This window comes from Oncorhynchus keta, chromosome 9, assembly GCF_023373465.1.
Source record: "Oncorhynchus keta strain PuntledgeMale-10-30-2019 chromosome 9, Oket_V2, whole genome shotgun sequence".
In the NCBI taxonomy this organism is placed as follows: domain Eukaryota; kingdom Metazoa; phylum Chordata; class Actinopteri; order Salmoniformes; family Salmonidae; genus Oncorhynchus; species Oncorhynchus keta.
The window spans coordinates 29,067,020-29,093,632 of record NC_068429.1 but is presented as its reverse complement, the minus strand read 5'-3'; the positions used below and the strand labels follow the sequence as shown (position 1 = coordinate 29,093,632).

General features: G+C 44.0%; 1 long non-coding RNA gene across 2 annotated transcripts; it reads right to left on the bottom strand.

Annotated features, from left to right (window-relative positions):
• Positions 1 to 3: 3 nt before the first annotated feature.
• LOC118387991 (uncharacterized) lies at positions 4 to 25,085 on the bottom strand. 2 transcript variants are annotated; one of them, XR_004826489.2, is made up of 12 exons: positions 24,050 to 25,085; positions 23,285 to 23,372; positions 19,630 to 19,786; positions 19,115 to 19,291; positions 18,898 to 18,995; positions 18,439 to 18,610; positions 17,575 to 17,745; positions 17,075 to 17,313; positions 16,527 to 16,617; positions 7,386 to 7,542; positions 1,845 to 1,984; positions 4 to 1,410 (listed from the first exon to the last, which is right to left on the bottom strand). It is a non-coding gene; the product is annotated as an uncharacterized LOC118387991 (long non-coding RNA). The 2 variants fall into 2 exon arrangements; XR_004826490.2 differs by lacking the exons at positions 4 to 1,410; positions 1,845 to 1,984 and adding an exon at positions 5,324 to 6,855.
• Between the last annotated feature and the right edge of the window lie 1,528 nt (positions 25,086 to 26,613).

Here is a 26,613-nt window from a genome sequence, read left to right as displayed (position 1 = left end):
TATTTGGCTTCAAATCGGAACTACAAATGTTTTACTACAAAATATTTGAACAAAAATAATTTGATAATAAATCACAGTACAAAAGGTACAACAGATACCAGAATCTAGATTTCCAAATCTCCATTTCTGAAATCCTATTAATGTGTATTTATGAAATCTTATTTTTGTGTTCAATTTTCGGATAAAATATTTTCCTGATGTGTACAAGTTTACACTACAGTAACACTGACACCAATTAGTAACCTTATTAACTAAATATTACACACAATACACAAATGATCAAGAACAAAATACAAAACAAATAATTTAGAATCAATAAATGAGGGTAAACAAATGGAAGAAATGAATGTGTGAATAGTTAATCTCCTCACCTGAAGATCCATACCAGTCATTGTTCAAATGTAACAAAACAAATGTAAAAAGAATATTCCAGGTTTCAAAGCAAATTAAACAAACAATGAGCATATGTCCGTTATTTTGAAACGTTAATCATTCATATATAAATTATTCAGATTCTAGTGCATTTCATGAGTAAGAGATGAATTTGTGTTGTTTCTATATGATACTTGAGATTGCAATATTGGCACTCCACCTTTGATCTAAAGCTAAAAGGTAACCTGTAACCTGTATAAAGTAGAGTGTGTGTAGACCCTACCTTACTATCAGTGCTGAGCCACTGGGTGACCATCAAATAGTTCCAAAGAAGCCAGCGGCTTAATGACTGGGTTGAGGTCCTAGTATCCGTACCCAGGCTTCATGTTACTCCACATATCAAACTGGGCAGCGTAGCCTAGTGGTTAGAGCGTTGGACTAGTAACCGGAAGGTTGCGAGTTCAAACCCCCGAGCTGACAAGGTACTGTTGTTCTGTCCCTGAACAGGCAGTTAACCCACTGTTCCCAGGCGGTCATTGAAAATAAGAATGTGTTCTTAACTGACTGCCTGGTTAAATAAAGGTTAAAAAAAATAATAATAAAAAAATAAACTCTTACACCGAATATTAAGTGTACAGTACATAACGCCACATTTAGAGACATCTGTGTCCTCACAGTGGTTAGTCCAAAGACTTGCCTGGTTGTATTCATTAGTGCAAACCACAAGAAAATGTTTTGCAACGGAAACAAGTGTTTCTTATTGGACAAATCCAGGAAGTTCCTCCCCGTTTCAGTCAGTTTTCTTCTGCTTGGTGCCTAATAAATACGACCCTGGTGTATTTCTGGTCTGATCCATCTGTGCATGCAGGACTGTGACAGTGCCTTCTGGTGGAGAGCGCAGGTCAGCAGATGGAATGGCCAGATCCACCTCTGACCTGCTCACGACCCCTGAACCCAGAGGCCACACCCCCACTCAGCGACACATAGATGAACTGGGGGTGGGATTGAGCTGCCTTTATCATTGGGCTGGAGTAGTACCTGCAGGGAACAGGACAGATTCAGAACTACACTTACTTACTACTGCTCTTACTACATAGGGGGAGAAAGTGGAATGTTAAACAATGATGAAATCACGACAGACTTATGTGTGATTCAAATATTCACACTAATAAAACTATTAGAGGATTAATGCAAAACGTTAGCACCTCCAGGATTTTGCACCTGGAGGAGTTCCTCCCCATAAGTGAGCTGATTACTCGTGTTGTCACCACTTAAGTGGTGAGTTTGTGTGTGTGTGTGTCAAATCAACTGTATTTGTCACATACACATGGTTAGAAGATGTTAATGCGAGTGTAGCGAAATGCTTGTGCTTTTAGTTCTGACAATGCAGTAATAACCAACAAGTAATCTAGCTAACAATTCCAAAAGTGTGTGTGTGTGTGTGTGTGTGTGTGAGTGAGAGGCGTACTCACAGAACTGGTGGGCACACTGGCACACACTGGACCAGCGGCACACTGCCCAGCATGGAGGGGTCGGCGCTACAAAGGACATGCCTCTCACATCTCTGTGGGGATGTGGCCGGGTGCCTCTGTCTCTCTCTCCGTCCTTCAGTCTGCAAGTCAGAAATCAACACAGGCTTGTTGTCAATTAAAATGACAAAGCGTTTACACACAACAGAAAACAGGAATTGAATCAAATCAAATACAATTGTATTTGTCACACTTTGTAAACAACAGTTGCAGACTAACAGTGAAATGCTTACATACCGGCCATCCCTACAATGCAAAGAAAAGAGAAATAGTAGAAAAAAACTTTTACATATTTGCCACATTACATTAAAATGGATTAAACAAAATGTCCCTCAGCAATCTACACACAATACCCATAATGACAAAGGAAAAAACCTGTTTATTTTTTTGCTAATTTAATACTTTTTAAAACTGAAACATCACATTTACATAAGTATTCAGACCCTTTACTCAGTGCTTTGCTGAAGCACCTTTGGCAGTGATTACAGCCTCGAGTCTTATTGGGTATGACACTACAAGTTTGGAACACCTGTATTTGGGGAGTTTCTCCCATTCTTCTCTGCAGATCCTCTCAGCTCTCTCAGGTTGGATGGGGAACATTGCTGCACAGCTTTTTCAGGTCTCTCCAGAGATGTTCAATCAGGTTCAAGTCCGGGTTCTAGCTGGGCCACTCAAGGACATCCTGCGTTGTCTTAGCTGTGTGCTTAGGGGTTGTCCTGTTGGAAGGTGACACTTCGCACAAGTTCGAGGTCCTGAGCACTCTGGAGCAGATTTTCATTAAGGATCTCTCTGTACTTTGCACTGTTCATCTTTCCCGAGATCATCTTTCCATAGATCTTCCCCTAGATCCTGTTTCCCAGTCCCTGCCGCTGAAAAACATCCCCACAGCATGATGCTGCCACTCCATGCCTCACCGTAGGGATGATGCCAGGTTTCCTCCAGATGTGACACTTGGCATTCAGGCCAAAGATATCAATCTTGGTTTCATCCGACCAGAGAATCTTGTTACTCATGGTCTGAGAGATCTTTAGGTGCCTTTTCGCAATCTCCAAGCAGGCTGTCATGTGCCTTTTACTGAAGAATGGCTTCCGTCTGGCCTGGTGGGTGGAGTGCTGCAGAGATGTATGGGTTTCTGGAAGGTTCTCCCATCTCAAAAGAGAAACTCTGGAGCTCTTTCAGAGTGACCATTGGTTTCTTGGTCACCTCCCTGACCATGGCCCTTCTCCCCCGATGGCTCAGTTTGGCCGGGAGGCCAGTTCTAGGAAAAGTCTTGATGGTTCCAAACTTGTTCCATTTAAGAATGATGGAGGCCACTGTGTTCCTGGTGACCTTCAATGCTGCAGACATTTTTTGGTACCCTTCCCCAGAGCTGTGCCTCGACACAATCCTGTTTCATAGCAAAGGGTCTGAATACTTATGTAAATAAGGTATTTCTGTTGTTTTATTTTTTATACATTTGCAGAAGATTCTAAAAACCTGTTTTCACTTCGTCATTATGGGGTATTGTATGTAGATTTATAAGGGAATAATTGATTTAGTCTATTTTAGAATAAGGCTAACGTAACAAAATATGGAAAAAGTCAAGGGGTCTGAATACTTTCCGAAAGCACTAGCTTGGGGGTAGAAGCTGTTCAGGGCCTTGTTGGTTCCAGACTTGGTGCATTGATACCGCTTGCCGTGCAGTAGCAGAGAGAACAGTCGATGACTTGGGTGGCTGGAGTCTTTAAACATTTTTAGGGCTTTCTTCTTCTGACACCGCCTGGTGTAGAGGTCCTGGATGGCCGGAAGCTCAGCCCCAGTAATGTACAGGGCCATACACTTTACCCTCTGTAGCGCCTTGTGGTCGGATGCCAAACAGTTGTCATACCAAGGGTTGATGCAGCCAGTCAAGATGCTCTCAATGGTGCCACTGTATAACATTTTGAGGATCTTATGGCCCATGCCAAATCTTTTCAGCCTCCTGAATTGGAAGAGGCATTGTCGTGCCCTCTTCACGACTGTGTTGATGTGTGTGGATCATGATAGTTCCTTAGTAATGTGAACCCTTAGGAACTTGAAGCGCTCAACCTGTTCCATAACAGCCCCGTTGATTTGGATGGAAGTGTACAAAGGCCCTCCATTTTGTGTAGTCCACATTCAGCTCCTTTGTTTTGCTGATGTTAAGGGATAGGTTGTTATGCTGGCACCACACTGTCGGTGATCAGGCCTACCACCGTCGAGACGTCTGCAAACCTAATGATGGTGTTGAAATCATGCACAGTCACGCAGTCGTGGGTGAACAGGGAGTACAGCGTGGCGGTTGTGTTGTTGCCCTCCCTCACCACCTGGGGGCGACCCATCAGGAAGTCCAGGATCCAGTTGCAGAGAGAGGTGTTTAATCCTAGAATCCTTAGCTTAGTGATGAGCTTGGAGGGCACTATGGTGTTGAACGCTGAGCTGAAGTCAATGAACAGCATTCTCATTTAGGTGATCCTTTTGTGATGTTGGGAAAGGGAAGAGTGGAGAGCAATATAGATCTGTGGATCTGTTGGGGCGGTATGCGAATTGGAGTGGGTCCAAGGTGTCTGGGATGATGGTGTTGATGTGAGCCATGACCAGCCTTTCCAAGCATTTAATGGCTACAGATGTGGGTACTACAGTGTGTTCTTTGGCACAGTGACTATGGTGGTCTGTTTGAAACATGTAGGATTTACAGACTGGGTCAGGGAGAGGTTGAAAATGTCAGTGACGACACTTTCTAGCCGGTCAGCACATGCTCTGAGTATGATTCGATCTTAGTCCTGTATTGACACTTTGCCTGTTTGATGCTTTGTCAGAGGGCGTAGCAGGATTTAGTGTCCCGCTCATTGAAAGCTCTAGAATTTAGCTTAGTTTGGATGTTGCCTGTAATCCATAGCTTCTGGTTGGGATATGTAGAGTTGAAGTCAGAAGTTAACATTCACTTAGGTTGGAGTCATTTAAAACTTGTTTTTCAACCACTACACAAATGTCTTGTTAACAAACTATAGCAAGTCGGTTAGGACATCTACTTTGTGCATGACACAAGTAATTTTTCCAACAATTGTTTACAGACAGACTATTTCACTTTTAATTCACAGTACCACAATTCCAGTGGGTCAGAAGTTTACATACACTAAGTTGACTGTGCCTTTAAACAGCTTGGAAAACTCCAGAAAATGGTGCATGGTTTTAGAAGCTTCTGATGGGCTAATTGACATCATTTGAGTCAATTGGAGGTGTACCTGTGGATGAATTTCAAGGTCTACCTTCAAACTCTGTGCCTCTTTGCTTGACGCTCTGGATAAGAGCGTCTGCTAAATGACTTAAATGTAAATGTAAATCATGGGAAAATCAAAATAAATCAGCCAAGACCTCAGAAAAAAATGTGGACCTCCACTAGTCTGGTTCATCCTTGGGAGCAATTTCCAAACACCTGAAGGTACCACGTTCATCTTTACAAGCAATAGTATGCAAGTATAAACACCATGGGACCACGCAGCCATCATACCGCTCAGGAAGGAGACACGTTCTGTCTCCTATAGATGAATGTACTTTGGTGCGAAAAGTGCAAATCAATCAAATCAAATCAAATCAAATTTATTTATATAGCCCTTCGTACATCAGCTGATATCTCAAAGTGCTGTACAGAAACCCAGCCTAAAACCCCAAACAGCAAACAATGCAGGTGTAAAAGCACGGTGGCTAGGAAAAACTCCCTAGAAAGGCCAAAACCTAGGAAGAAACCTAGAGAGGAACCGGGCTATGTGGGGTGGCCAGTCCTCTTCTGGCTGTGCCGGGTAGAGATTATAACAGAACATGACCAAGATGTTCAAATGTTCATAAATGACCAGCATGGTCGAATAATAATAAGGCAGAACAGTTGAAACTGGAGCAGCAGCACAGTCAGGTGGACTGGGGACAGCAAGGAGCCTTCATGTCAGGTAGTCCTGGGGCACGGTCCTAGGGCTCAGGTCAGTTGAAACTGGAGCAGGAGCATGGCCAGGTGGACTGGGGACAGCAAGGAGTCCTCATGTCAGGTAGTCCTGGGACATGGTCCTAGGGCTCAGGTCCTCCGAGAGAGAGAAAGAAAGAGAGAAGGAGAGAATTAGAGAACGCACACTTAGATTCACACAGGACACCGAATAGGACAGGAGAAGTACTCCAGATATAACAAACTGACCCTAGCCCCCCGACACATAAACTACTGCAGCATAAATACTGGAGGCTGAGACAGGAGGGGTCAGGAGACACTGTGGCCCCATCCCAGAACAACAACAAAGGACCTTGTGAAGATGCTGGAGGAAACAGGTACAAAAGTATCTATATCCACAGTAAAACGAGTCCTATATCGACATAACCTGAAATGCCTCTCAACAAGGAAGAAGCCACTGCTCCAAAACCACCATAAAAAAACAGACCATCGTACTTTTGTAGAAATGTCCTCTGGTCTGATGAAACTAAAATAGAACTGTTCGGCCATAATGACCATTGCTATGTTTGGAGGAAAAAGGGGGAGGCTTGCAAGCCAAAGAACACCATCCCAACAGTGAAGCACGGGGGTGGTAGCATCATGTTGTGGGGGGGTTCTTTGCTGCAGGAGGGACTGGTGCACTTCACAAAATAGATGGCATTAAATTATGTGGATATATTGAAGCAACATCTCAAGACATCAGTTAAAGCTTGGTCACAAATGGGTCTTTCAAATGGACAATGACCTCAAGCATATTTCCAAAGTTGTGGCAAAATGTCTCAAGGACAACAGGTATTGGAGTGGCCATCACAAAGCCCTGACCTCAATCCTATAGAACATTTGTGGGCAAAACTTAAAAAGCATGTGCGAGAAAGGAGGCCTACAAACCTGACTCAGTTACACCAGCTCTGTCAGGAGGAATGGGTCAAAATTCACCCAACTTAGCCCCTCTTCCTCTCACCATCGCTCCTTCGCTGAGCAGAACTGAGAGAGGAGAGGAATCCAAAGGAACATTACAAAATCAATTAAAGAAGACAATGGGACCCTATTCCTTATATAGTATACTACTTTTGACCAGAGCCCTAAGGGACGGTAGAAATGGCAATTAACCTGTTTCAACAGTAACACGTGTATGATGAAATCTCACTTTTAAAAAAAACAAATGGCCAACCTAATGCAATGTGTTGAGCTGAGAGGGTGTGTGTGGTCATTCTGGGCTGAGGGGGAGCTCTGACAAGACTGGGAGGGTTGGTCTGTCTCAGACTGCCCTCTAGTCGCACTTTCAGTCTGCTCACTTCCACTTTTAGAGACTGGATGGCTTCACTGGTAGGAACCAATGCAATAACCCCTTTTCCCAGATAGAAGCAAGACGCCAACCAGCCAACACTCTCAGCATAAAAGGAAATTAAAAATCAAACGTCTAATAATTCCCCCTCCTAGATTCTGTTGGGAATTGGAAGAGCTGTCCCCATGGCAGTTTAGATAGAGAGAGAGAGAGAGAGAGAGAGACTCACTTGTGATTAGTCAACTGACCAGAGCTCAGGGCCTGAGGGGGATCGCCATGGTGATAGGGTGCAGTGGTGGAGTGGTTTGGCTGGTAGCAGCGCTGGGGATTGGGTGTTCAGGTGGAACGGTCACTCTGTCCCTTATCCTCCTCTGACACAGTGTGGACTGAGTAAAGATGGAGGAGAGATGGTTTTAAAGGAGGGCAGGGGAGAGGTGGAGAATGAAATAAACGGACACTGAAAGAAACAGCCAAACAGCTAGCAGCCTCCTTGCTTGATCTCAGGAGGGTACATGCTTCTGACACAGAGTAGACTGTGTAGTTACTAGACAGACAGATATTAGTGCTTCATTACACAATGTTTCCATGTGTTCTTAAGTAGGGTTAGAACCGGTTCAGGGAACAGAATCGAAAACCAGAAAATAACAAAATTATTTTGAGGGATCTGAAGTGATCTATACTGTTCTAGAACAGAACCTTTCTTTTAAAAGAATGGGAATTGGTTAATAGCTTTATTTTATGTTTCAGGCATTTGTTTCCAGTCCCACAAAAATCCTAACAAAGCGCCTATGCAAAGCCCTCACTCCGTCACTCAGAAACTTATTCCAGCTGGATATCTTTGCCACTGTGTGTGTGTGTGTGTGTGTGTGTGTGTGTGTGTGTGTAGGCTACCTGCCCCTCCACACTGAAGCATAGGTTACTGTAGCCTCTTGAGAATGTTACATAGATTACTATGTAGCCTCTTGAGAATGTTACATAGGTTACTGTAGCCTCTTGAGAATGTTACATAGGTTACTGTAGCCTCTTGAGAATGTTACATAGGTTACTGTAGCCTCTTGACAATGTTACATAGGTTACTGTAGCCTCTTGAGAATGTTACATAGGTTACTGTAGCCTCTTGACAACATTACATAGGTTACTGTAGCCTCTTGACAACATTACATAGATTACTGTAGCCTCTTGACAACGTTACATAGGTTACTGTAGCCTCTTGAGAATGTTACATAGGTTACTGTAGCCTCTTGAGAATGTTACATAGGTTACTGTAGCCTCTTGACAACTTTACAAAGGTTACTGTAGCCTCTTGACAACATTACATAGATTACTGTAGCCTCTTGACAACATTACATAGGTTACTGTAGCCTCTTGACAACATTACATAGATTACTGTAGCCTCTTGACAACATTACATAGATTACTGTTGCCTCTTGACAACGTTACATAGATTACTGTAGCCTCTTGACAACGTTACATATATTACTGTAGCCTCTTGACAACGTTACATAGATTACTGTAGCCTCTTGACAACGTTACATAGATTACTGTAGCCTCTTGACAACGTTACATAGATTACTGTAGCCTCTTGACAACGTTACATAGGTTACTGTAGCCTCCTGACAACGTTACATAGATTACTGTAGCCTCTTGACAACGTAACATAGATTACTGTAGCCTCTTGACAACGTTACATAGGTTACTGTAGCCTCTTGAGAATGTTACATAGGTTACTGTAGCCTCTTGACAACATTACATAGATTACTGTAGCCTCTTGAGAATGTTACATAGATTACTGTAGCCTCTTGACAATGTTACATAGATTACTGTAGCCTCTTGACAACGTTACATAGATTACTGTAGCCTCTTGAGAACGTTACATAGATTACTGTAGCCTCTTGAGAACGTTACATAGATTACTGTAGCCTCTTGACAACGTTACATAGATTACTGTAGCCTCTTGACAACGTTACATAGGTTACTGTAGCCTCTTGAGAACATTACATATATTACTGTAGCCTCTTGAGAATATTACATATATTACTGTAGCCTCTTGACAACGTTACATAGATTACTGTAGCCTCTTGAGAATATTACATATATTACTGTAGCCTCTTGACAACGTTACATAGGTTACTGTAGCCTCCTGACAACGTTACATAGATTACTGTAGCCTCTTGACAACGTTACATAGGTTACTGTAGCCTCTTGACAACATTACATAGGTTACTGTAGCCTCCTGACAACGTTACATAGATTACTGTATCCTCTTGACAACGTTACATAGGTTACTGCAGTCTCCTGACAATGTTACATAGATTACTGTAGCCTCTTGACAACGTTACATAGGTTACTGTAGCCTCCTGACAACGTTACATATATTACTGTAGCCTCCTGACAACGTTACATATATTACTGTAGCCTCTTGACAACATTACATAGGTTACTGTAGCCTCCTGACAACGTTACATAGGTTACTGTAGCCTCTTGACAACTTTACATAGATTACAGTACCCTCCTGACAACGTTACATAGGTCACTGTAGCCTCTTGACAACGTTACATAGGTTACTGTAGCCTCCTGACAACGTTACATAGATTACTGTAGCCTCTTGACAACGTTACATAGATTACTGTAGCCTCTTGACAACGTTACATAGGTTACTGTAGCCTCCTGACAACGTTACATAGATTACTGTAGCCTCTTGACAACATTACATAGGTTACTGTAGCCTCTTGACAACGTTACATAGATTACTGTAGCCTCTTGACAACGTTACATAGGTTACTGTAGCCTCCTGACAACGTTACATAGGTTACTGTAGCCTCTTGACAACGTTACATAGGTTACTGTAGCCTCTTGACAACGCTACATAGATTACTGTAGCCTCCTGACAACGCTACATAGATTACTGTAGCCTCCTGACAACGTTACATAGATAACTGTAGCCTCCTGACAACGTTACATAGATTACTGTAGCCTCCTGACAACGTTACATAGATTACTGTAGCCTCCTGACAACGTTACATAGATTACTGTAGCCTCTTGACAACGTTACATAGATTACTGTAGCCTCTTGACAACGTTACATAGGTTACTGTAGCCTCCTGACAACGTTACATAGATTACTGTAGCCTCTTGACAACGTTACATAGGTTACTGTAGCCTCCTGACAATGTTACATAGGTTACTGTAGCCTCTTGAGAACATTACATATATTACTGTAGCCTCTTGAGAATATTACATATATTACTGTAGCCTCTTGACAACGTTACATAGATTACTGTAGCCTCTTGAGAATATTACATATATTACTGTAGCCTCTTGACAACGTTACATAGGTTACTGTAGCCTCCTGACAACGTTACATAGATTACTGTAGCCTCTTGACAACGTTACATAGGTTACTGTAGCCTCTTGACAACATTACATAGGTTACTGTAGCCTCCTGACAACGTTACATAGATTACTGTATCCTCTTGACAACGTTACATAGGTTACTGCAGTCTCTGACAATGTTACATAGATTACTGTAGCCTCTTGACAACGTTACATAGGTTACTGTAGCCTCCTGACAACGTTACATATATTACTGTAGCCTCCTGACAACGTTACATATATTACTGTAGCCTCTTGACAACATTACATAGGTTACTGTAGCCTCCTGACAACGTTACATAGGTTACTGTAGCCTCTTGACAACTTTACATAGATTACAGTACCCTCCTGACAACGTTACATAGGTCACTGTAGCCTCTTGACAACGTTACATAGGTTACTGTAGCCTCCTGACAACGTTACATAGATTACTGTAGCCTCTTGACAACGTTACATAGGTTACTGTAGCCTCCTGACAACGTTACATAGATTACTGTAGCCTCTTGACAACATTACATAGGTTACTGTAGCCTCTTGACAACGTTACATAGATTACTGTAGCCTCTTGACAACGTTACATAGGTTACTGTAGCCTCCTGACAACGTTACATAGGTTACTGTAGCCTCTTGACAACGTTACATAGGTTACTGTAGCCTCTTGACAACGCTACATAGATTACTGTAGCCTCCTGACAACGCTACATAGATTACTGTAGCCTCCTGACAACGTTACATAGATAACTGTAGCCTCCTGACAACGTTACATAGATTACTGTAGCCTCCTGACAACGTTACATAGATTACTGTAGCCTCTTGACAACGTTACATAGATTACTGTAGCCTCTTGACAACGTTACATAGGTTACTGTAGCCTCCTGACAACGTTACATAGATTACTGTAGCCTCTTGACAACGTTACATAGGTTACTGTAGCCTCCTGACAATGTTACATAGGTTACTGTAGCCTCCTGACAATGTTACATAGGTTACTGTAGCCTCTTGACAACGTTACATAAGTTACTGTAGCCTCTTGAGAATGTTACATAGATTACTGTAGCCTCTTGACAACATTACATAGATTACTGTAGCCTCTTGAGAATGTTACATAGATTACTGTAGCCTCTTGACAACATTACATAGATTACTGTAGCCTCTTGAGAATGTTACATAGATTACTGTAGCCTCTTGACAACGTTACATAGATTACTGTAGCCTCTTGACAACGTTACATAGATTACTGTAGCCTCTTGACAACGTTACATAGATTACTGTAGCCTCTTGACAACGTTACATAGGTTACTGTAGCCTCCTGACAACGTTACATAGGTTACTGTAGCCTCTTGACAACGTTACATAGGTTACTGTAGCCTCCTGACAACGTTACATAGATTACTGTAGCCTCTTGACAACGTTACATAGATTACTGTAGCCTCTTGACAACGTTACATAGATTACTGTAGCCTCTTGACAACATTACATAGGTTACTGTAGCCTCTTGACAACGTTACATAGGTTACTGTAGCCTCCTGACAACGTTACATAGATTACTGTAGCCTCTTGACAACGTTACATAGATTACTGTAGCCTCTTGACAACGTTACATGGATTACTGTAGCCTCTTGACAACGTTACATAGGTTACTGTAGCCTCTTGAGAATGTTACATAGATTACTGTAGCCTCTTGACAACGTTACATAGGTTACTGTAGCCTCTTGACAACTCCACTGGATTACTGTAGCCTCTTGAGAACGTTACAAGACCATTACTGTAGCCTCTTGAGAACGTTACATAGATTACTGTAGCCTCCTGACACGTTCTAGATTCAGGCCTCTTGAAAACCAAACAAGGTTACTGTAGCCTCTTCCACCTCTGGCCTGTAGCCTCTTGACAACATTAGGAAGGTTACTGTAGCCTCCTGACCACGTTACAAATTACTGTTAGCGTCTTGACAACGTGGAACAAACTAGCCTCTGAGAACGTTACATAGATTACTGGAGCCTCAATCACCACGTTACGGAGATTACTGAAAGCCTCCTGACAACGTTACATAGATTACTCTAACAAGATCTTGACAACGTGGCTAGGTTACTGTAGCCTCTTGTCATAAGGTGTATGACAACATTACATAGATTAAGTAGCCTCTGACAGACGTTGCATAGATTACTTAAATGTAAATGTAAATGTAGATTACTGGAGCCTCTTGACAATGTTATGTTAGGTTACTGTAGCCTCTTGACAACATTACATAGATTACTGTAGCCTCCTGACAACGTTACATAGATTACTGTAGTCTCCTGACAACGTTACATATATTACTGTAGCCTCCTGACAACGTTACATAGATTACTGTAGCCTCTTGACAACGCTACATAGGTTACTGTAGCCTCCTGACAACGTTACATAGATTACTGTAGCCTCTTGACAACGTTACATAGGTTACTGTAGCCTCCTGACAACGTTACATAGATTACTGTAGCGTCTTGACAACGTTACATAGATTACTGTAGCCTCTTGAGAACGTTACATAGATTACTGTAGCCTCCTGACAACGTTACATAGATTACTGTAGCCTCCTGACAACGTTACATAGATTACTGTAGCGTCTTGACAACGTTACATAGGTTACTGTAGCCTCTTGAGAACATAACATAGATTACTGTAGCCTCCTGACAACATTACATAGATTACTGTAGCCTCCTGACAACGTTACATAGATTACTGTAGCCTCTTGACAACGTTACATAGATTACTGGAGCCTCTTGACAATGTTATGTTAGGTTACTGTAGCCTCTTGACAACATTACATAGATTACTGTAGCCTCCTGACAACGTTACATAGATTACTGTAGTCTCCTGACAACGTTACATATATTACTGTAGCCTCCTGACAACGTTACATAGATTACTGTAGCCTCTTGACAACGCTACATAGGTTACTGTAGCCTCCTGACAACGTTACATAGATTACTGTAGCCTCTTGACAACGTTACATAGGTTACTGTAGCCTCTTGACAACGTTACATAGATTACAGTACCCTCCTGACAATGTTACATAGATTACTGTAGCCTCCTGACAACGTTACATAGGTTACTGTATTCTCCTGACAACGTTACATAGATTACTGTAGCCTCCTGACAACGTTACATAGATTACTGTAACCTCCTGACAACGTTACAAGCATGATTCCGAAATTAGGGAGAGATGTTTAAAATAATGTATTAAGGATACCATAGTTATCATATTTCACATTGGATTTATGAGCTACAAAAACGTAAGACATGTTTTTATTTCTACTGCTCATCTGCATTACGGTCTAACGTTAAACCAACTCTGAAGTTCCTCCATAGAAGCCCCTCCTCTGTAGGTAGGGGTCTCTGAGGTCTTTGTGAGGGGGAGGAGGAGGGGAGAGGGGGTGTGTGTTGGGGCTTCCCTGAGTTCTGCTCCTCTGGAACTGACAGGCTACACAGACTGGAGGGAGGAAGGGAACACAAAGACAGGAACACAAACTGATAAGATTACAAGGGAACCCATAAGCTGTCTGTTTAAAAGTAATGGCACAGGAGTAGATGGCTTCCGTTTTACGGGTTCCTAACCAGTTGTGCTATTGTGTGTGTTTTTCTGTGTTATTTGTAACTTATTTTGTACATAATGTTTCTGCCACCGTCTCTTATGACCGAAAAGAGCTTCTGAATATTAGGACAGTGATTACTCACCTCGTACTGGACAAAGATGTTTTCTTTACCGAGTGGGACGCAAAGGATTTACTTCAGACACAGGACAAGGCCCAAATCCCTGTCATTCGCTTGAAGAAGAGACAGAGATATCGGGGACATAGGTTGGGTTGCCTTGTAAGGATTCGCCTCTACCATCAGTCCTATTAGCCAACGTGCAATCATTGGATCATAAAATGGATGAGGTTCGATCAAGACTAATCTACCAACAGGACATTAAAAACTGTCATATCTTATGTTTCACAGAGTTGTGGCTGAACGACGACATGGATAACATACAGCTGGCTGGGTTTTCTGTGCATCGACAAGATAGATCAGCTGCCTCCGGTAAGACTGTCTGTGTCTATTCGTAAATAACAGCTGGTGCACAGAATCGAATGTTTAGGAAGTCTCAAGGTTTTGCTCGTCTGAGGTAGAGTATCTCATGATAAGCTGTAGACCACACTATTTACCAAGAGAGTTTTCTATATTTTTCGTAGCTGTCTATTTACCACCACAAACCGATGCTGGCACTAAGACCACAGTCAATGAGCTGTATACATTCACAAGGCCAGACGGATTACCAGGACGTGTACTGACGTGTACGCACTGACCAACTGGCAAGTGTCTTCACTGACATTTTCAACCTGCCCCTGACCGAGTCTGTAATGTTTCAAGCAGATCACTATAGCCCCTGCGCCCAAGAACACCAAAGCAACCTGCCTAAATGACTACCGACCCGTAGCACTCATGTCTGTAGCCATGAAGTGCTTTGAAGAGCTGGCCATGGCTCACATCAACACTCCAATTTGCATACCGCCCCAACATATCCACAGATGACGCAATCTCCATTGCACTCCAAACCGCCCTTTCCCACATGGATGAAACGAACACCTACGTGAGAATTCTATTCATTGTCTACAGCTCAGCGTTCTACACCATAGTGCCCTCAAAGAACCATGGGACTAAACACCTCCTTCTGCAACTGGATCCTGGACTACCTGACACCTAGACACAACAATCCTCAACACAGGGGCCCCTCAGGGATGCGTGCTCAGTCCCCTTCTGTACTCCCTGTTCAACCATGACTGCATGGTCAAGCACGACTCCAACACCATTATTAAGTGTGCCGATGACACAACAGTGGTAGGACAGCCTTTAGGGAGGAGGTCAGAGACCTGGCAGTGCGGTGCCAGGATATCAACCTCTCCCTCAACCTGATCAAGACAAAGGAGATGATTGCGGACTACAGGAAAAGGATGGCTGAGCAATTACCCATTCTCATCGATGGGGCTATACTGGAGCAGGTTGAGAGCTTCAAGTTCCTTGGGGTCCACAACACTAACGAACTATCATGGTCCAAACGCATCAAGACAGTCGTGAAGAGGGCACGACAACGCCTATTCCCCCTCAGGAGAGTGAAAAGATTTGGCATGGGTCCTTAGATCTTCAAAATGTTCTACTGCTGCACCATCGAGAGCATCCTGGCTGGTTGCATCACTGCCTGGCATGGCAACTGCTCGGCCTCTGACCGCAAGGCACTACAAAGGGTTGTGCGTACAGAACCAGTACATCACTGGGGCCAAGCTTCTTGCCATCCAGGACCTCTATACCAGGCTGTGTTAGATGAATACCCTAAAAATTGCCAAAGACGCCAGCCACCCTACTCATAGACTGTATTCTCTGCTACCACACGGAAAGTGGTACCGGAGCGCCATGTCTAGTTCCAAAAGGTATCTTAAAAGGTTTTACACCCAAGACTCCTGAACAGCTAATTAAATGGCTACCTGGACTATTTGCACATGCCCATCTGATCATTTATCACTCCAGTGTTAATCTTGACCCCCTCATATGTACCCCGTACATTGACTCTGTACTGGTACCCCCTGTATATAGCCTGGTTAATGTTCTTTTATTGTTGCTCTTTAATTATTACATTTTTTTTTACTTCATTTTATTTTTGTATGCACTTTCTTAACACTTATTTTTCTTAAAACTGCATTGTTGGTTAAGGGCATGTAAGTACGCATTTCACTGTAAGGTCTATTACACCTGTTATATTCGGTGCACGTGACAAATACAATTTGATTTGATTTAGGCAACTATAATTAGGAATTAAACAGGGAAGGAGTTTAGATAGGCAACTAGGGATAATGTAAGGGCACGGTACAGAGCTGTCTGTGTGTGTGAGTGAGAGAGAGAGTGAGGAATGTGATGTGAGGTTCGGTGAGAATTACAGCCAAGTCACTGACTGGACAGAGAGGGAAGGAGTTGGAGAGTAGCTCACCTCGCTGTGGCCATCTGGTGGAAGGGACTGGGTCCTGCAGGAGTCAGGTGACTGCTCTCAGAGCCCACATCTCGGGTGAGATGATCCTATCCTATCACACAGAGGGTTTGAGAGACAATTTACTGCTGGTTTAGAAGATATTGCTGAATTGTCAAGATAAATGAACAACATTCTTATTATTCAACATTATTTTTCATATGCATAGACCTATACACTTTTTCCTCACTTACTAGCTCTGACTTTACTGATTGATAGCTACTTTGAGGAAAAATGTACATACTATGCCTATGATATGTGGTTGTCCCACCTAGCTATGGATAAGAGTGTCAGTTAAATTACTAAAAAGTACAAATTCAGATATTTGTTGGTTGAACATGTTTTGGAAACAAGTTAGATGCAATTACATTGTGTTTTCAGTCATGAACAGGAAATGGGTGGATAGTGTGCAAAAAGTAATGACATTTTTTTCTTTCACAGCAGACACCAGGTAGGTGAATAAGTAGTCAAAAATGGAATGGAAGCTTGATCCAGTCTCTCAAGTAATTGACCTGAGATTACACTCTCCTGGTCCCAGGCTGCAGTTTGGAGCCCCTCCTCTCTGACGCAGTACTCTCCCCCAGACTGGTGAGACTGCTGCCTCGAGACTTCCTGACCTCTGACCTCTTGCTGTCACTGGCAGACGAGCCATGATTGGCTGAGGTCTTTAGGGGAACAAAGAACTGATTTGCTGGTCCTTGGTCTTGCCAGTGGAATGAATGTAGTGTCCTTCTGACCTAGCATTGGCTATCTGAAAACACATAATAGAATTTAGAGTATTAAAAAAATAATACAATTCAGGAGCTGGTAAGAGTTTATGATCAGCATTTAGAGGCATTGATGTCCTGGGTCAAATTCATTAGTGCACAGTCAGCACACCGTAGCAAAAGGGTATGGAACGTAAAATGGCAACAAGTTCAGATAGTCACTCTCTGTTTCAGTCAGTTTGCTTCCGTTTGGTTCAGTTTGGTTCCTAGTGAATACAACCCCGGTGCAGTGAGTTCAGACTCACCTCTGAGGGAGACATGTGTGGCCCTCCTCCCTCCTGGTCCCTGGGTGTGGTCCCTCTCTTGTCCCCTCACCACCTGCATGTGTGGCTTCTTCTCCTGCATCATGAAAGTCATGGTCTCCCTCTGTCAGATCCAGGTCTAGCAATCTGGGCACCTCCCTGAAACTCTGGTAGCTGGAAGAGACAGAGCCTTTGGATGTGGTATTTACAAGCAAACTGATATTGACATTACTACTACATTGATCAATTGGCTGCTTTTGAATAGTTCTGTACTTCATATACAGACTAGAATTCTTAAAAGGATTCACCCAAATTACAAAATGACATATTTCCTTACTCTGTAAGTGGTCTATGGACAAGGTAAGACAGCAATCCATGCTTTGGTTTTGTTTACCTCTGGCCACTGTCTCCAAATGTTAATGTTTTATAATTTTTGTCCATAAACAAATGCAAGTCCATATCCCAAATGTTTTGTTTTTCCGAATCTCAAAGTGTCTAAAATTGATGGAGTCTTACTGGTACATCAGCAAGCTGAAGTCTCTACACGTTTGTGTTTGTGACCTAAAGGATGGAGGAGAAGGGACGGCAGTGCCTCCTCCTCTCCCATCCCTCCCTCCACTCCCTCGTTCTCTCCGCTAGCCAAGCTAACCTCCACCCTCATCCCCCAGACTCTCCAGGCAGAGGTAACACTGGGCTCTGGAGAGAGAGAGAAAGAGAGAGATAGCGAGAGAAAGAGAGAGTAAGCAAGAGGTTAACACTCAGAGGTTAACACTCTTTGAAAGGCAGGCCTCCATTCTGTGAGATAGATTATTCACTATTCTATACTATACTAATGTAGTTTATTCAGTAGCTGTGTTGTCATGGTACCTCAGGGAGTGGCATGTGCTCCCTGCCCCCTTCTGGCATGGAGTAGGGCGTGGGGTAAGGCGGTAGAGTGGGAGGGGCCTCTGAGGTGGGTCGGTCCTGTTCAGTCTGCTCCACCTGCTCTTTGAGCTCCTCCAAGCGCATCCCACACTGGAATATACAGCCCTCCAACTCCCTATCACACACACACACACACACACACACACACACACACACACACACACACACACACACACACACACACACACACACACACACACACACACACACACACACACACACACACACACACACACACACACACACACACACACACACACACACACACACACACACACACAAAGACAAAACACAACGCACACTTGAATGTTCTCATTCCTACCATATGCATGTTCTAATAGACCCTTTCTATAACAGTTTAAACACAGTATTGTAGATATCCTGCAGTGTGGTCTCACCTACCTGGGTCAGAGGGGCTCAGCCACTCTGCAGTTGGACTCTGTGTTCATCTCGTGCTGCTATAGATAACCTCTTTCCAGAGAAACCTGCCCCTGGAGAAGCTAGAGGCAGAGAAGCTAAGGGATACATCACATCATTACTAATACAAAATGGTGGCTTTAGCACTGGGAGATGCTCCTCTATTTGCAAGACTCAAGGGAGATAAATATCAGAACAATACCTTCATCTGCTCAAACGGTTTGAGTTTCCCTCTCCTCAGGAGCTCTTCAAATGTCTGCACCTGGTGGAGGAATCTGTGAGTCTGCTTTGAGAGAGCCCTCTCCAACTCCAGGGCCCAGGCTTCTCGAGGAAGAGGATGCCGTTGAGGAGGGACGGACAAGGGAGATTCCACCAGGTCCTTTAGTGTGGAGAGAAAATAGGTTTGCACTAAAGGACAATTGAAATGTGTGAATTGTTGAATGATTTATTTATTAGGATCCCCATTAGCTGTTGCTCATGCAGCAGTTACTCTTGCTTGGATCCACACATGAGAGGCAGAATCAGCTGTCAATGGAGTGTAAGAACATATTTAAACAATGCAATATCTGTGTCCCAAATTTGATCTGTGTCCCAAATTTGATCTGTGTCCCCAATGTTAGCCTTTTACCCATAGGGCTCTTTTCAAAAGTGGTACACTATAAAGGGATTAGGGTGACATTTGGGATGCAGAGATCATTCAAAGATGACTGTTAGTACCTTGGTGGGCAGCCTGTTCATTCAGGTGAATGGAGCCTGAGCTGAGCTCCGTCCTCTGAGCTTGGGGAAAGGTTAAGGTCATGACTTTTTCACCTTCATGGAGCACACCTGATTAGACAGCGTGACTGCAATTGGGAGGGTCAGAGTAGAAGCCCACCTGGAGAGAGAGACAAAACCATAGAGAGAAACAGGTGTCAAATCAATGAGATGTATGCCACCTAAACATAAATTAGGTAAACGATAGCCTAAATTTGTTTATAGTCATAAGCTGTTGGGACAGAGGCAGGGATATAAATAAAGACCTTGATAGTTATGCTATCTTGGAGGAGATATGCTTTTCAAAATAGAAAAGTCTGAAATCTATGTGGTGGCTCTAGCCTCTGTATATCTATGTGTATATATGTGTATCCATCACATCCTCCATTTTGTGGAGAGTTTTTATCACAACCCTTCTCAGTCTCAGGATGATAGAACTTTGATTAGAAAGAGTGGGTGTGTTAGTGATGGCTGTGGCTGAAGCTGACTGCCCCTCTCTGGTAAGCCCTTGAGACAGTAAATCACAGTGACCTCTGCTTGACCTCCCAAAGTGTCTGTGTAGCACCAGCTCAACACAGCTGCCATGACTACCCAGTGCCCACCGAACATAATGGGGAATAGGCTAACTGTCAGAAACAGCCATTTAATCATTTTCATACAAGCACATATTGGGCTGTGTTCGATAAAGGATTAGAATTTAATTGGCCTTCCCTGCATATCTACACTATTATGTCTCCAGAAGGAGGAGGAGAGAGACAGATGGCTGTGTGCTTGGGTGGGTAAGGAGAAGAGTATGAGGGGCTACTCTGATATGAAATAGTATTAAGAGTAGAGTGCTCTGCAGCTGGAGAAGGAATGTGGGACAGAGGACAGGAGGAAGGAATCCTCCTAGATCCACATTCGATACGATGTTTGTGAGCCTTAGTTTCCACTTCAAATCAATGACTAGGCTATAACCAACATTAAAGAGGCAAGATACTGTGAATGTCCAAGACTATGAAAACAAACTGTCACTACACTGTCCATCTGAAGAGGACTCCCCTACAGGGCTCTGAAATCAATTACGTCATTTCCTGTTTTCCTTGACTTTGTCATGAGGGCAAAATCAATGCATGCGATTGTTCTATTGTGAACCGCAGAGTCACTTGACTGTATTCCACATGACAGCATGGGTCTATTTAGTGTTGGTCTAGTATTGGGGTTAGAGAGAAATGAAGACCTACCAACCCAACTGCAAAAGCTAAGTGGTGTTGTTAACCGTCTAACCAAATAGTAAACTGTGATACACAAGCATCAGTTAAAGTTGTTCTAGTAATAATGCAGTGTGCTAGAATTTGTATCTTATTCTATAGCTTTTTGAGCTACATGAGAACCTAACATTCCTTGGGTTCTACCACCACAAACTCTGTTTGCTACTGTCTAATTCTTTCATTTGACCTACAATACCAATGTGGCTCTTCAGAGGTGCTGAGAATAGTCCAACAACAACAGAGGCTGGTTTTTCTCTTCAGTAGGTAGAGTATTGTGCACGCAGGGTGCCCTCTGAAATAAACTGTACCAAATGGTATCCTATATCCTATAGTGCACTACTTTCGACCAGAGCCCTGAATGGGAATAGCGTGCATTTAGGATGTTTAAACAGGCTATAATCATACAGTCCACTGGAGTAATCATAATCATACAGTCCACTGGAGTAATCATAATCATACAGTCCACTGGAGTAATCATAATCATACAGTCCACTGGAGTAATCATAATCATACAGTCCACTGGAGTAATCATAATCATACAGTCCACTGGAGTAATCATAATCGTACAGTCCACTGGAGTAATCATAATCATACAGTCCACTGGAGTAATCATAATCGTACAGTCCACTGGAGTAATCATAATCGTACAGTCCACTGGAGTAATCATAATCATACAGTCCACTTGACTGGCTGCATCACTGTTTGGTATGGAAACTGCCTGGCATTCGACCGCAAGGCGCCGCAGCGGGTCATGCACATGGCCTAGTACATCACCCTTTTTGCACAAACTTTTTTTGGACTCTTTACTATCTGTTACTTTATTCACAGTTACATGTGTATATCTACCTCAATTACCTCATACATCTGCACATCGACTCGGTACTAGTACTCCGTGTATAGTTATCATTTCTCAATGTCTTTTAATATTAGTTGTATTATTACGTTTTACTTTTCTATTATTTCCTTTCTCTCTGCATTGTCGGGAAGGGCCCGTAAGCAAAGATTTCACTGTTAGTCTACATCTGTTGTTTATGAAGCATGTGACCAATACAATGTGATTTCATTTGAGGACTAAATATAACCCGTCTGTCTGCCAGACACAACACACACCACAGAGGGGATGGAGGGAGTGTTCAGTCTGCCAGACACAACACACACCACAGAGGGGATGGAGGGAGTGTTCAGTCTGCCAGACACAATACACACCACAGAGGGGATGGAGGGAGTGTTCAGTCTGCCAGACACAATACACACCACAGAGGGGATGGAGGGAGTGTTCAGTCTGCCAGACACAACACACACCACAGAGGGGATGGAGGGAGTGTTCAGTCTGCCAGACACAATACACACCACAGAGGGGATGGAGGGAGTGTTCAGTCTGCCAGACACAATACACACCACAGAGGGGATGGAGGGAGTGTTCAGTCTGCCAGACACAATACACACCACAGAGGGGATGGAGGGAGTGTTCAGTCTGCCAGACACAACACACACCACAGAGGGGATGGAGGGAGTGTTCAGTGTTACACTGATCTCAAGATGAGCATTGGTCAGGGGCTGTGTGAATCAAGCGTCTGAGTAGCAGTGTCCCACCGTCCATGTCATCTTTTCATTGAGATCTAAAAGGCAGAACTGATCCTAGATCAGCACTGGGATGCTTGATCCATACACCCCCTGGACCTTGAACAGAAAACTCTGTCTATGTCCAATTGCTCAATGGAAGTTTTGTAGCACATACAGGTATCGTGATGACACATCTGTGTGCTGACAACTTGTAGACTTGTTTACGGGCTGCTGTGTGTTTTGTTGCTAACCTTACTTTGCTACCTGCCAACTTTACGGTTTTAGAGACAGCAGGAGCAGTACGTGCTGACTCCTGAGGTGCTGACCTGTTGCACCCTTGACAACCTCTGTGATTATTATTATTTGACCCTGCTGGTTATATATGAAAATTTTGGCCATGTTCTGTTATAATCTCCACCCGGCACAGCCAGAAGAGGACGGCCACCCCTCATAGCCTGGTTCCTCTCTAGGTTTCTTCCTAGGTTCTGGCATTTCTAGGGAGTTTTTCCTAGCCACCATGCTTCTACACCTGCATTGCTTGTTGTTTGGGGTTTTAGGCTGGGTTTCTGTACAGCACTTTGTGACATCAGCTGATGTAAGAAGGGCTTTATAAATACATTTGATTGATTGATTGACTAATTGATTGACACCCACACACACACACACACACACACACACACACACACACACACACACACACACACACACACACACACACACACACACACACACACACACACACACACACACACACACACACACACACACACACACACACACACACACACACACACACACACACACACTTATATAGACTGCCTTGGCTTCCAGGCGCATCTGATCAATAGTGTTCTCTGCCTCAGCATACTTGGTCAGCAGCCTGTTGTAGTCCTCCTAGAGAAAAGAGGAGGCAGGAAAGAGAGAGGAGGGAGGACAAAGTCAAGGCCGTGAGCTGGATAGAAAGTAGAGAAGCACAATTCTGAGCTAGACAATTGGAGCATCATTCAGTGAATTAGTGTCAGCGTGTGGAAGACATGGAAAGTTGTTTAGCCTTTGCGTCTGAGTATGTCAGAGTGCTTAGTAATCAGACTCAGTCTGAGTCTGTCAGAACGCTAAGGAATCAGAGTTAGTCTGAGTCTGTCAGAACGCTTAGTAATCAGACTTAGTCTGAGTCTGTCAGAACGCTAAGGAATCAGAGTTAGTCTGAGTCGGTCAGAGTGCTTAGTAATCAGACTTAGTCTGAGTCTGTCAGAACGCTAAGGAATCAGAGTTAGTCTGAGTCTGTCAGAGTGCTTAGTAATCAGACTTAGTCTGAGTCTGTCAGAACGCTAAGGAATCAGAGTTAGTCTGAGTCTGTCAGAATGCTAAGGAATCAGAGTTAGTCTGAGTCTGTCAGAACGCTTAGTAATCAGACTTAGTCTGAGTCTGCCAGAACGCTAAGGAATCAGAGTAAGTCTGAGTCTGTCAGAATGCTAAGGAATCAGAGTTAGTCTGAGCATATCAGAATGCTAAGGAATCAGAGTTAGTCTGAACGTGTGCCTGTGGTGTGGTCCTACTCTCTGTGTATGTACCTGTAGCTGCTGTACCAGAGTGCTGGCCTGTTGTGGGCATCTGAAGTCCTCTGGCACCATGGAGTTTAGGGGCCTGTGGGGTCCATTGGGGGGTGAGGGGGTCCGTCTGTACTGCTCAGCAGCACCTCTCTCACTATGTCAGCAGTGGACTTGAAAACCAGTGCGGGCTCCACTGACAGAGACCTCGTTCTGGGGGAGTTTTTGCTCTTGGGGGGTGGAGGGTGTAGCCGCTTATGGGGAAGCGGACCCTGGGCTCTACCTTGGAGAAGTCTGGGGTGGGTCCCTCTCCTGGGGTGGGGTGGGCTGTCTCATCTTCCTCGGAGAGTGGGAGGCGTGTTGCCAGTAGTTAGTGCCTGACTCATCCTATAGGCTCTCTTCACCCCCCTTGTTTCTCTATCTGAGTCGGTAAGATATCCCATGCTCAGGAAAGATGGCTGCTGGGTAAGGGGAGGTCCTAGGCTTGAGCTCCTCCCCCCCTGCCAATGAGGCCTGGGGGCATGGCTCATTTGGCTGCTGCGGGACTCCGGAAGGCTCTCTGTAAAGGTGGGTTCCTCCTGGAATGTCTCAGCTTCAATCCCGGGAGCATTAGCCAACTCCTCGGAGGAGAAGTGGAGGAGGTAAAGAAAGGTACAACCTCTGGGAGGGGAGGAGGGATACGTGGGGGATGGACTGAGCAGGTCAGGTGGGAAAAGGGAGGAGAGGTCTTCAGACACACTCTCTACCAATCTTGTCCTCCCTCTGTCACTCTCTACCAATCGTGTCCTCCCTCTGTTGTCGCTCTCTACCAAACGTGTCCTCCCTCTGTTGTCACTCTCTACCAACCGTGTCCCCCTCTCTGTTGTCACTCTCTACCAACCGTGTCCTCTCTCTGTTGTCACTCTCTACTAACCGTGTCCCCCTCTCTGTTGTCACTCTCTACCAATCTTGTCCTCCCTCTGTTGTCACTCTCTACTAACCGTGTCCCCCCTCTGTTGTCGCTCTCTACCAACCGTGTCCCCCCTCTGTTGTCGCTCTCTACCAATCGTGTCCTCCCTCTGTTGTCATCCTCTCCCAATCGTGTCCCCTCTCTGTTGTCACTCTCTACCAACCGTGTCCCCCCTCTGTTGTCACTCTCTACCAATCGTGTCCTCCCTCTGTTGTCACTTTGTTGTCACTCCCTCTGGGTCCAAGGCTCCAGAGTACCAGGGCAGATCATCCTCTCCATTCTCCACTCCCTCCTCTTCTCCCTCCTCCTCTTCTTCCCCCAGACCCACATTATGCAAGGCGTTCTCCAGTCCTATAATCCCATTCTCATCCATCTGGCTGTGGAAGTCCTCTTCTTCCTCTTCTTTCCTGTCCCCACCTTCCTTCTCATCCCCATCCCACCAGTCCACGTCTGAGTCTATGGAGCTGTAGGGAGAGGGGTGTTGAGGAGCAGGGGTCCAGAACAGAACCCCTGCCCTGGTACTGCGCCCTCTGGTCTCCATCCTCTCTCTCTCTGGTTCTCTCTCTCTCAAGTCTGACCTCTAGCCATAGGCTGCTCTGGTGCTCCTCTGAAGCCCACCTCCCACAGCCATGGCTCAGAATCTAGCCTTCTGGACCTGGCTATAGGTCTGTTCTTATGGAAAGCTTTGGGGCACTGGATACCCTGAAACCAAATGCAGTAATATTACAGGATTAGTGAGGGAAGCCTAACTCACTTTGCCCAGTCCAACAAATTTCAAATGCAAGCACACACATATTCACAGGTTGCATTATAAATGTCGCCCTTTCCCCTGCATTGGGCACTACTTTTGACCAAACACTTTAGGGAATAGGGTGCCATTTGGGATGCTCCCATAGACACACGGTAATGCTGCGTACGCACCAACATCTGGGGAAAGTCAAATGCAGCATTATACCACTGCATCCCTACTTCTCTGAAGACAGATGTGACTTCACTACACTGAAAACTGCAGGCCATCTTTGAGGCAGTAAGGCCGTCGTTCAATCATTTGATGCAGAACACAGAGCTAATGAACTGTGATTAAAGAGAAAGGAAATGAACAGTCTGTCTTCATCCTCATACACAGCTGCTCTCTACTGTTAACATGGAAGCATCTTAATTAACAGATAATCACGTGTCACTCCTTCAGTATGCCCAATATTTCATGCTTACGTAGGAGGGCTTTTTCTCTCTCTCTTTTTAAACATTTTTTGGGGGTTAATGTTTGCTTTATTCAGAGACAGACTATAATATGGGGAGACAGATTAGAGAGAGACAAAGGGTGGGAACAGGGATTGAACCCCGGTCTCCCAAGTCTGTGTTTAGACCCCCAGACCATGTGGCCTGCACAAAAGAAGGGCTTTCATACAGGAGAGGGGAATGGGGATATTAATTCCTAAAGGTAATCTTAGAAGAAATAAAGATCCATGTTTCAGTTAAACTATGCAAATTATGAAGATCAATTGACTTTTTTTTAATTGCTCAGTTTTGAGAGATATTGCATATAGCTATTTAGGCTAGCAATGGGAACACATCTGGGGTTTATATCAAGATAAAATTATTTTTTGATGTCATGGAGTCTTTGACTGTCACCATAGCA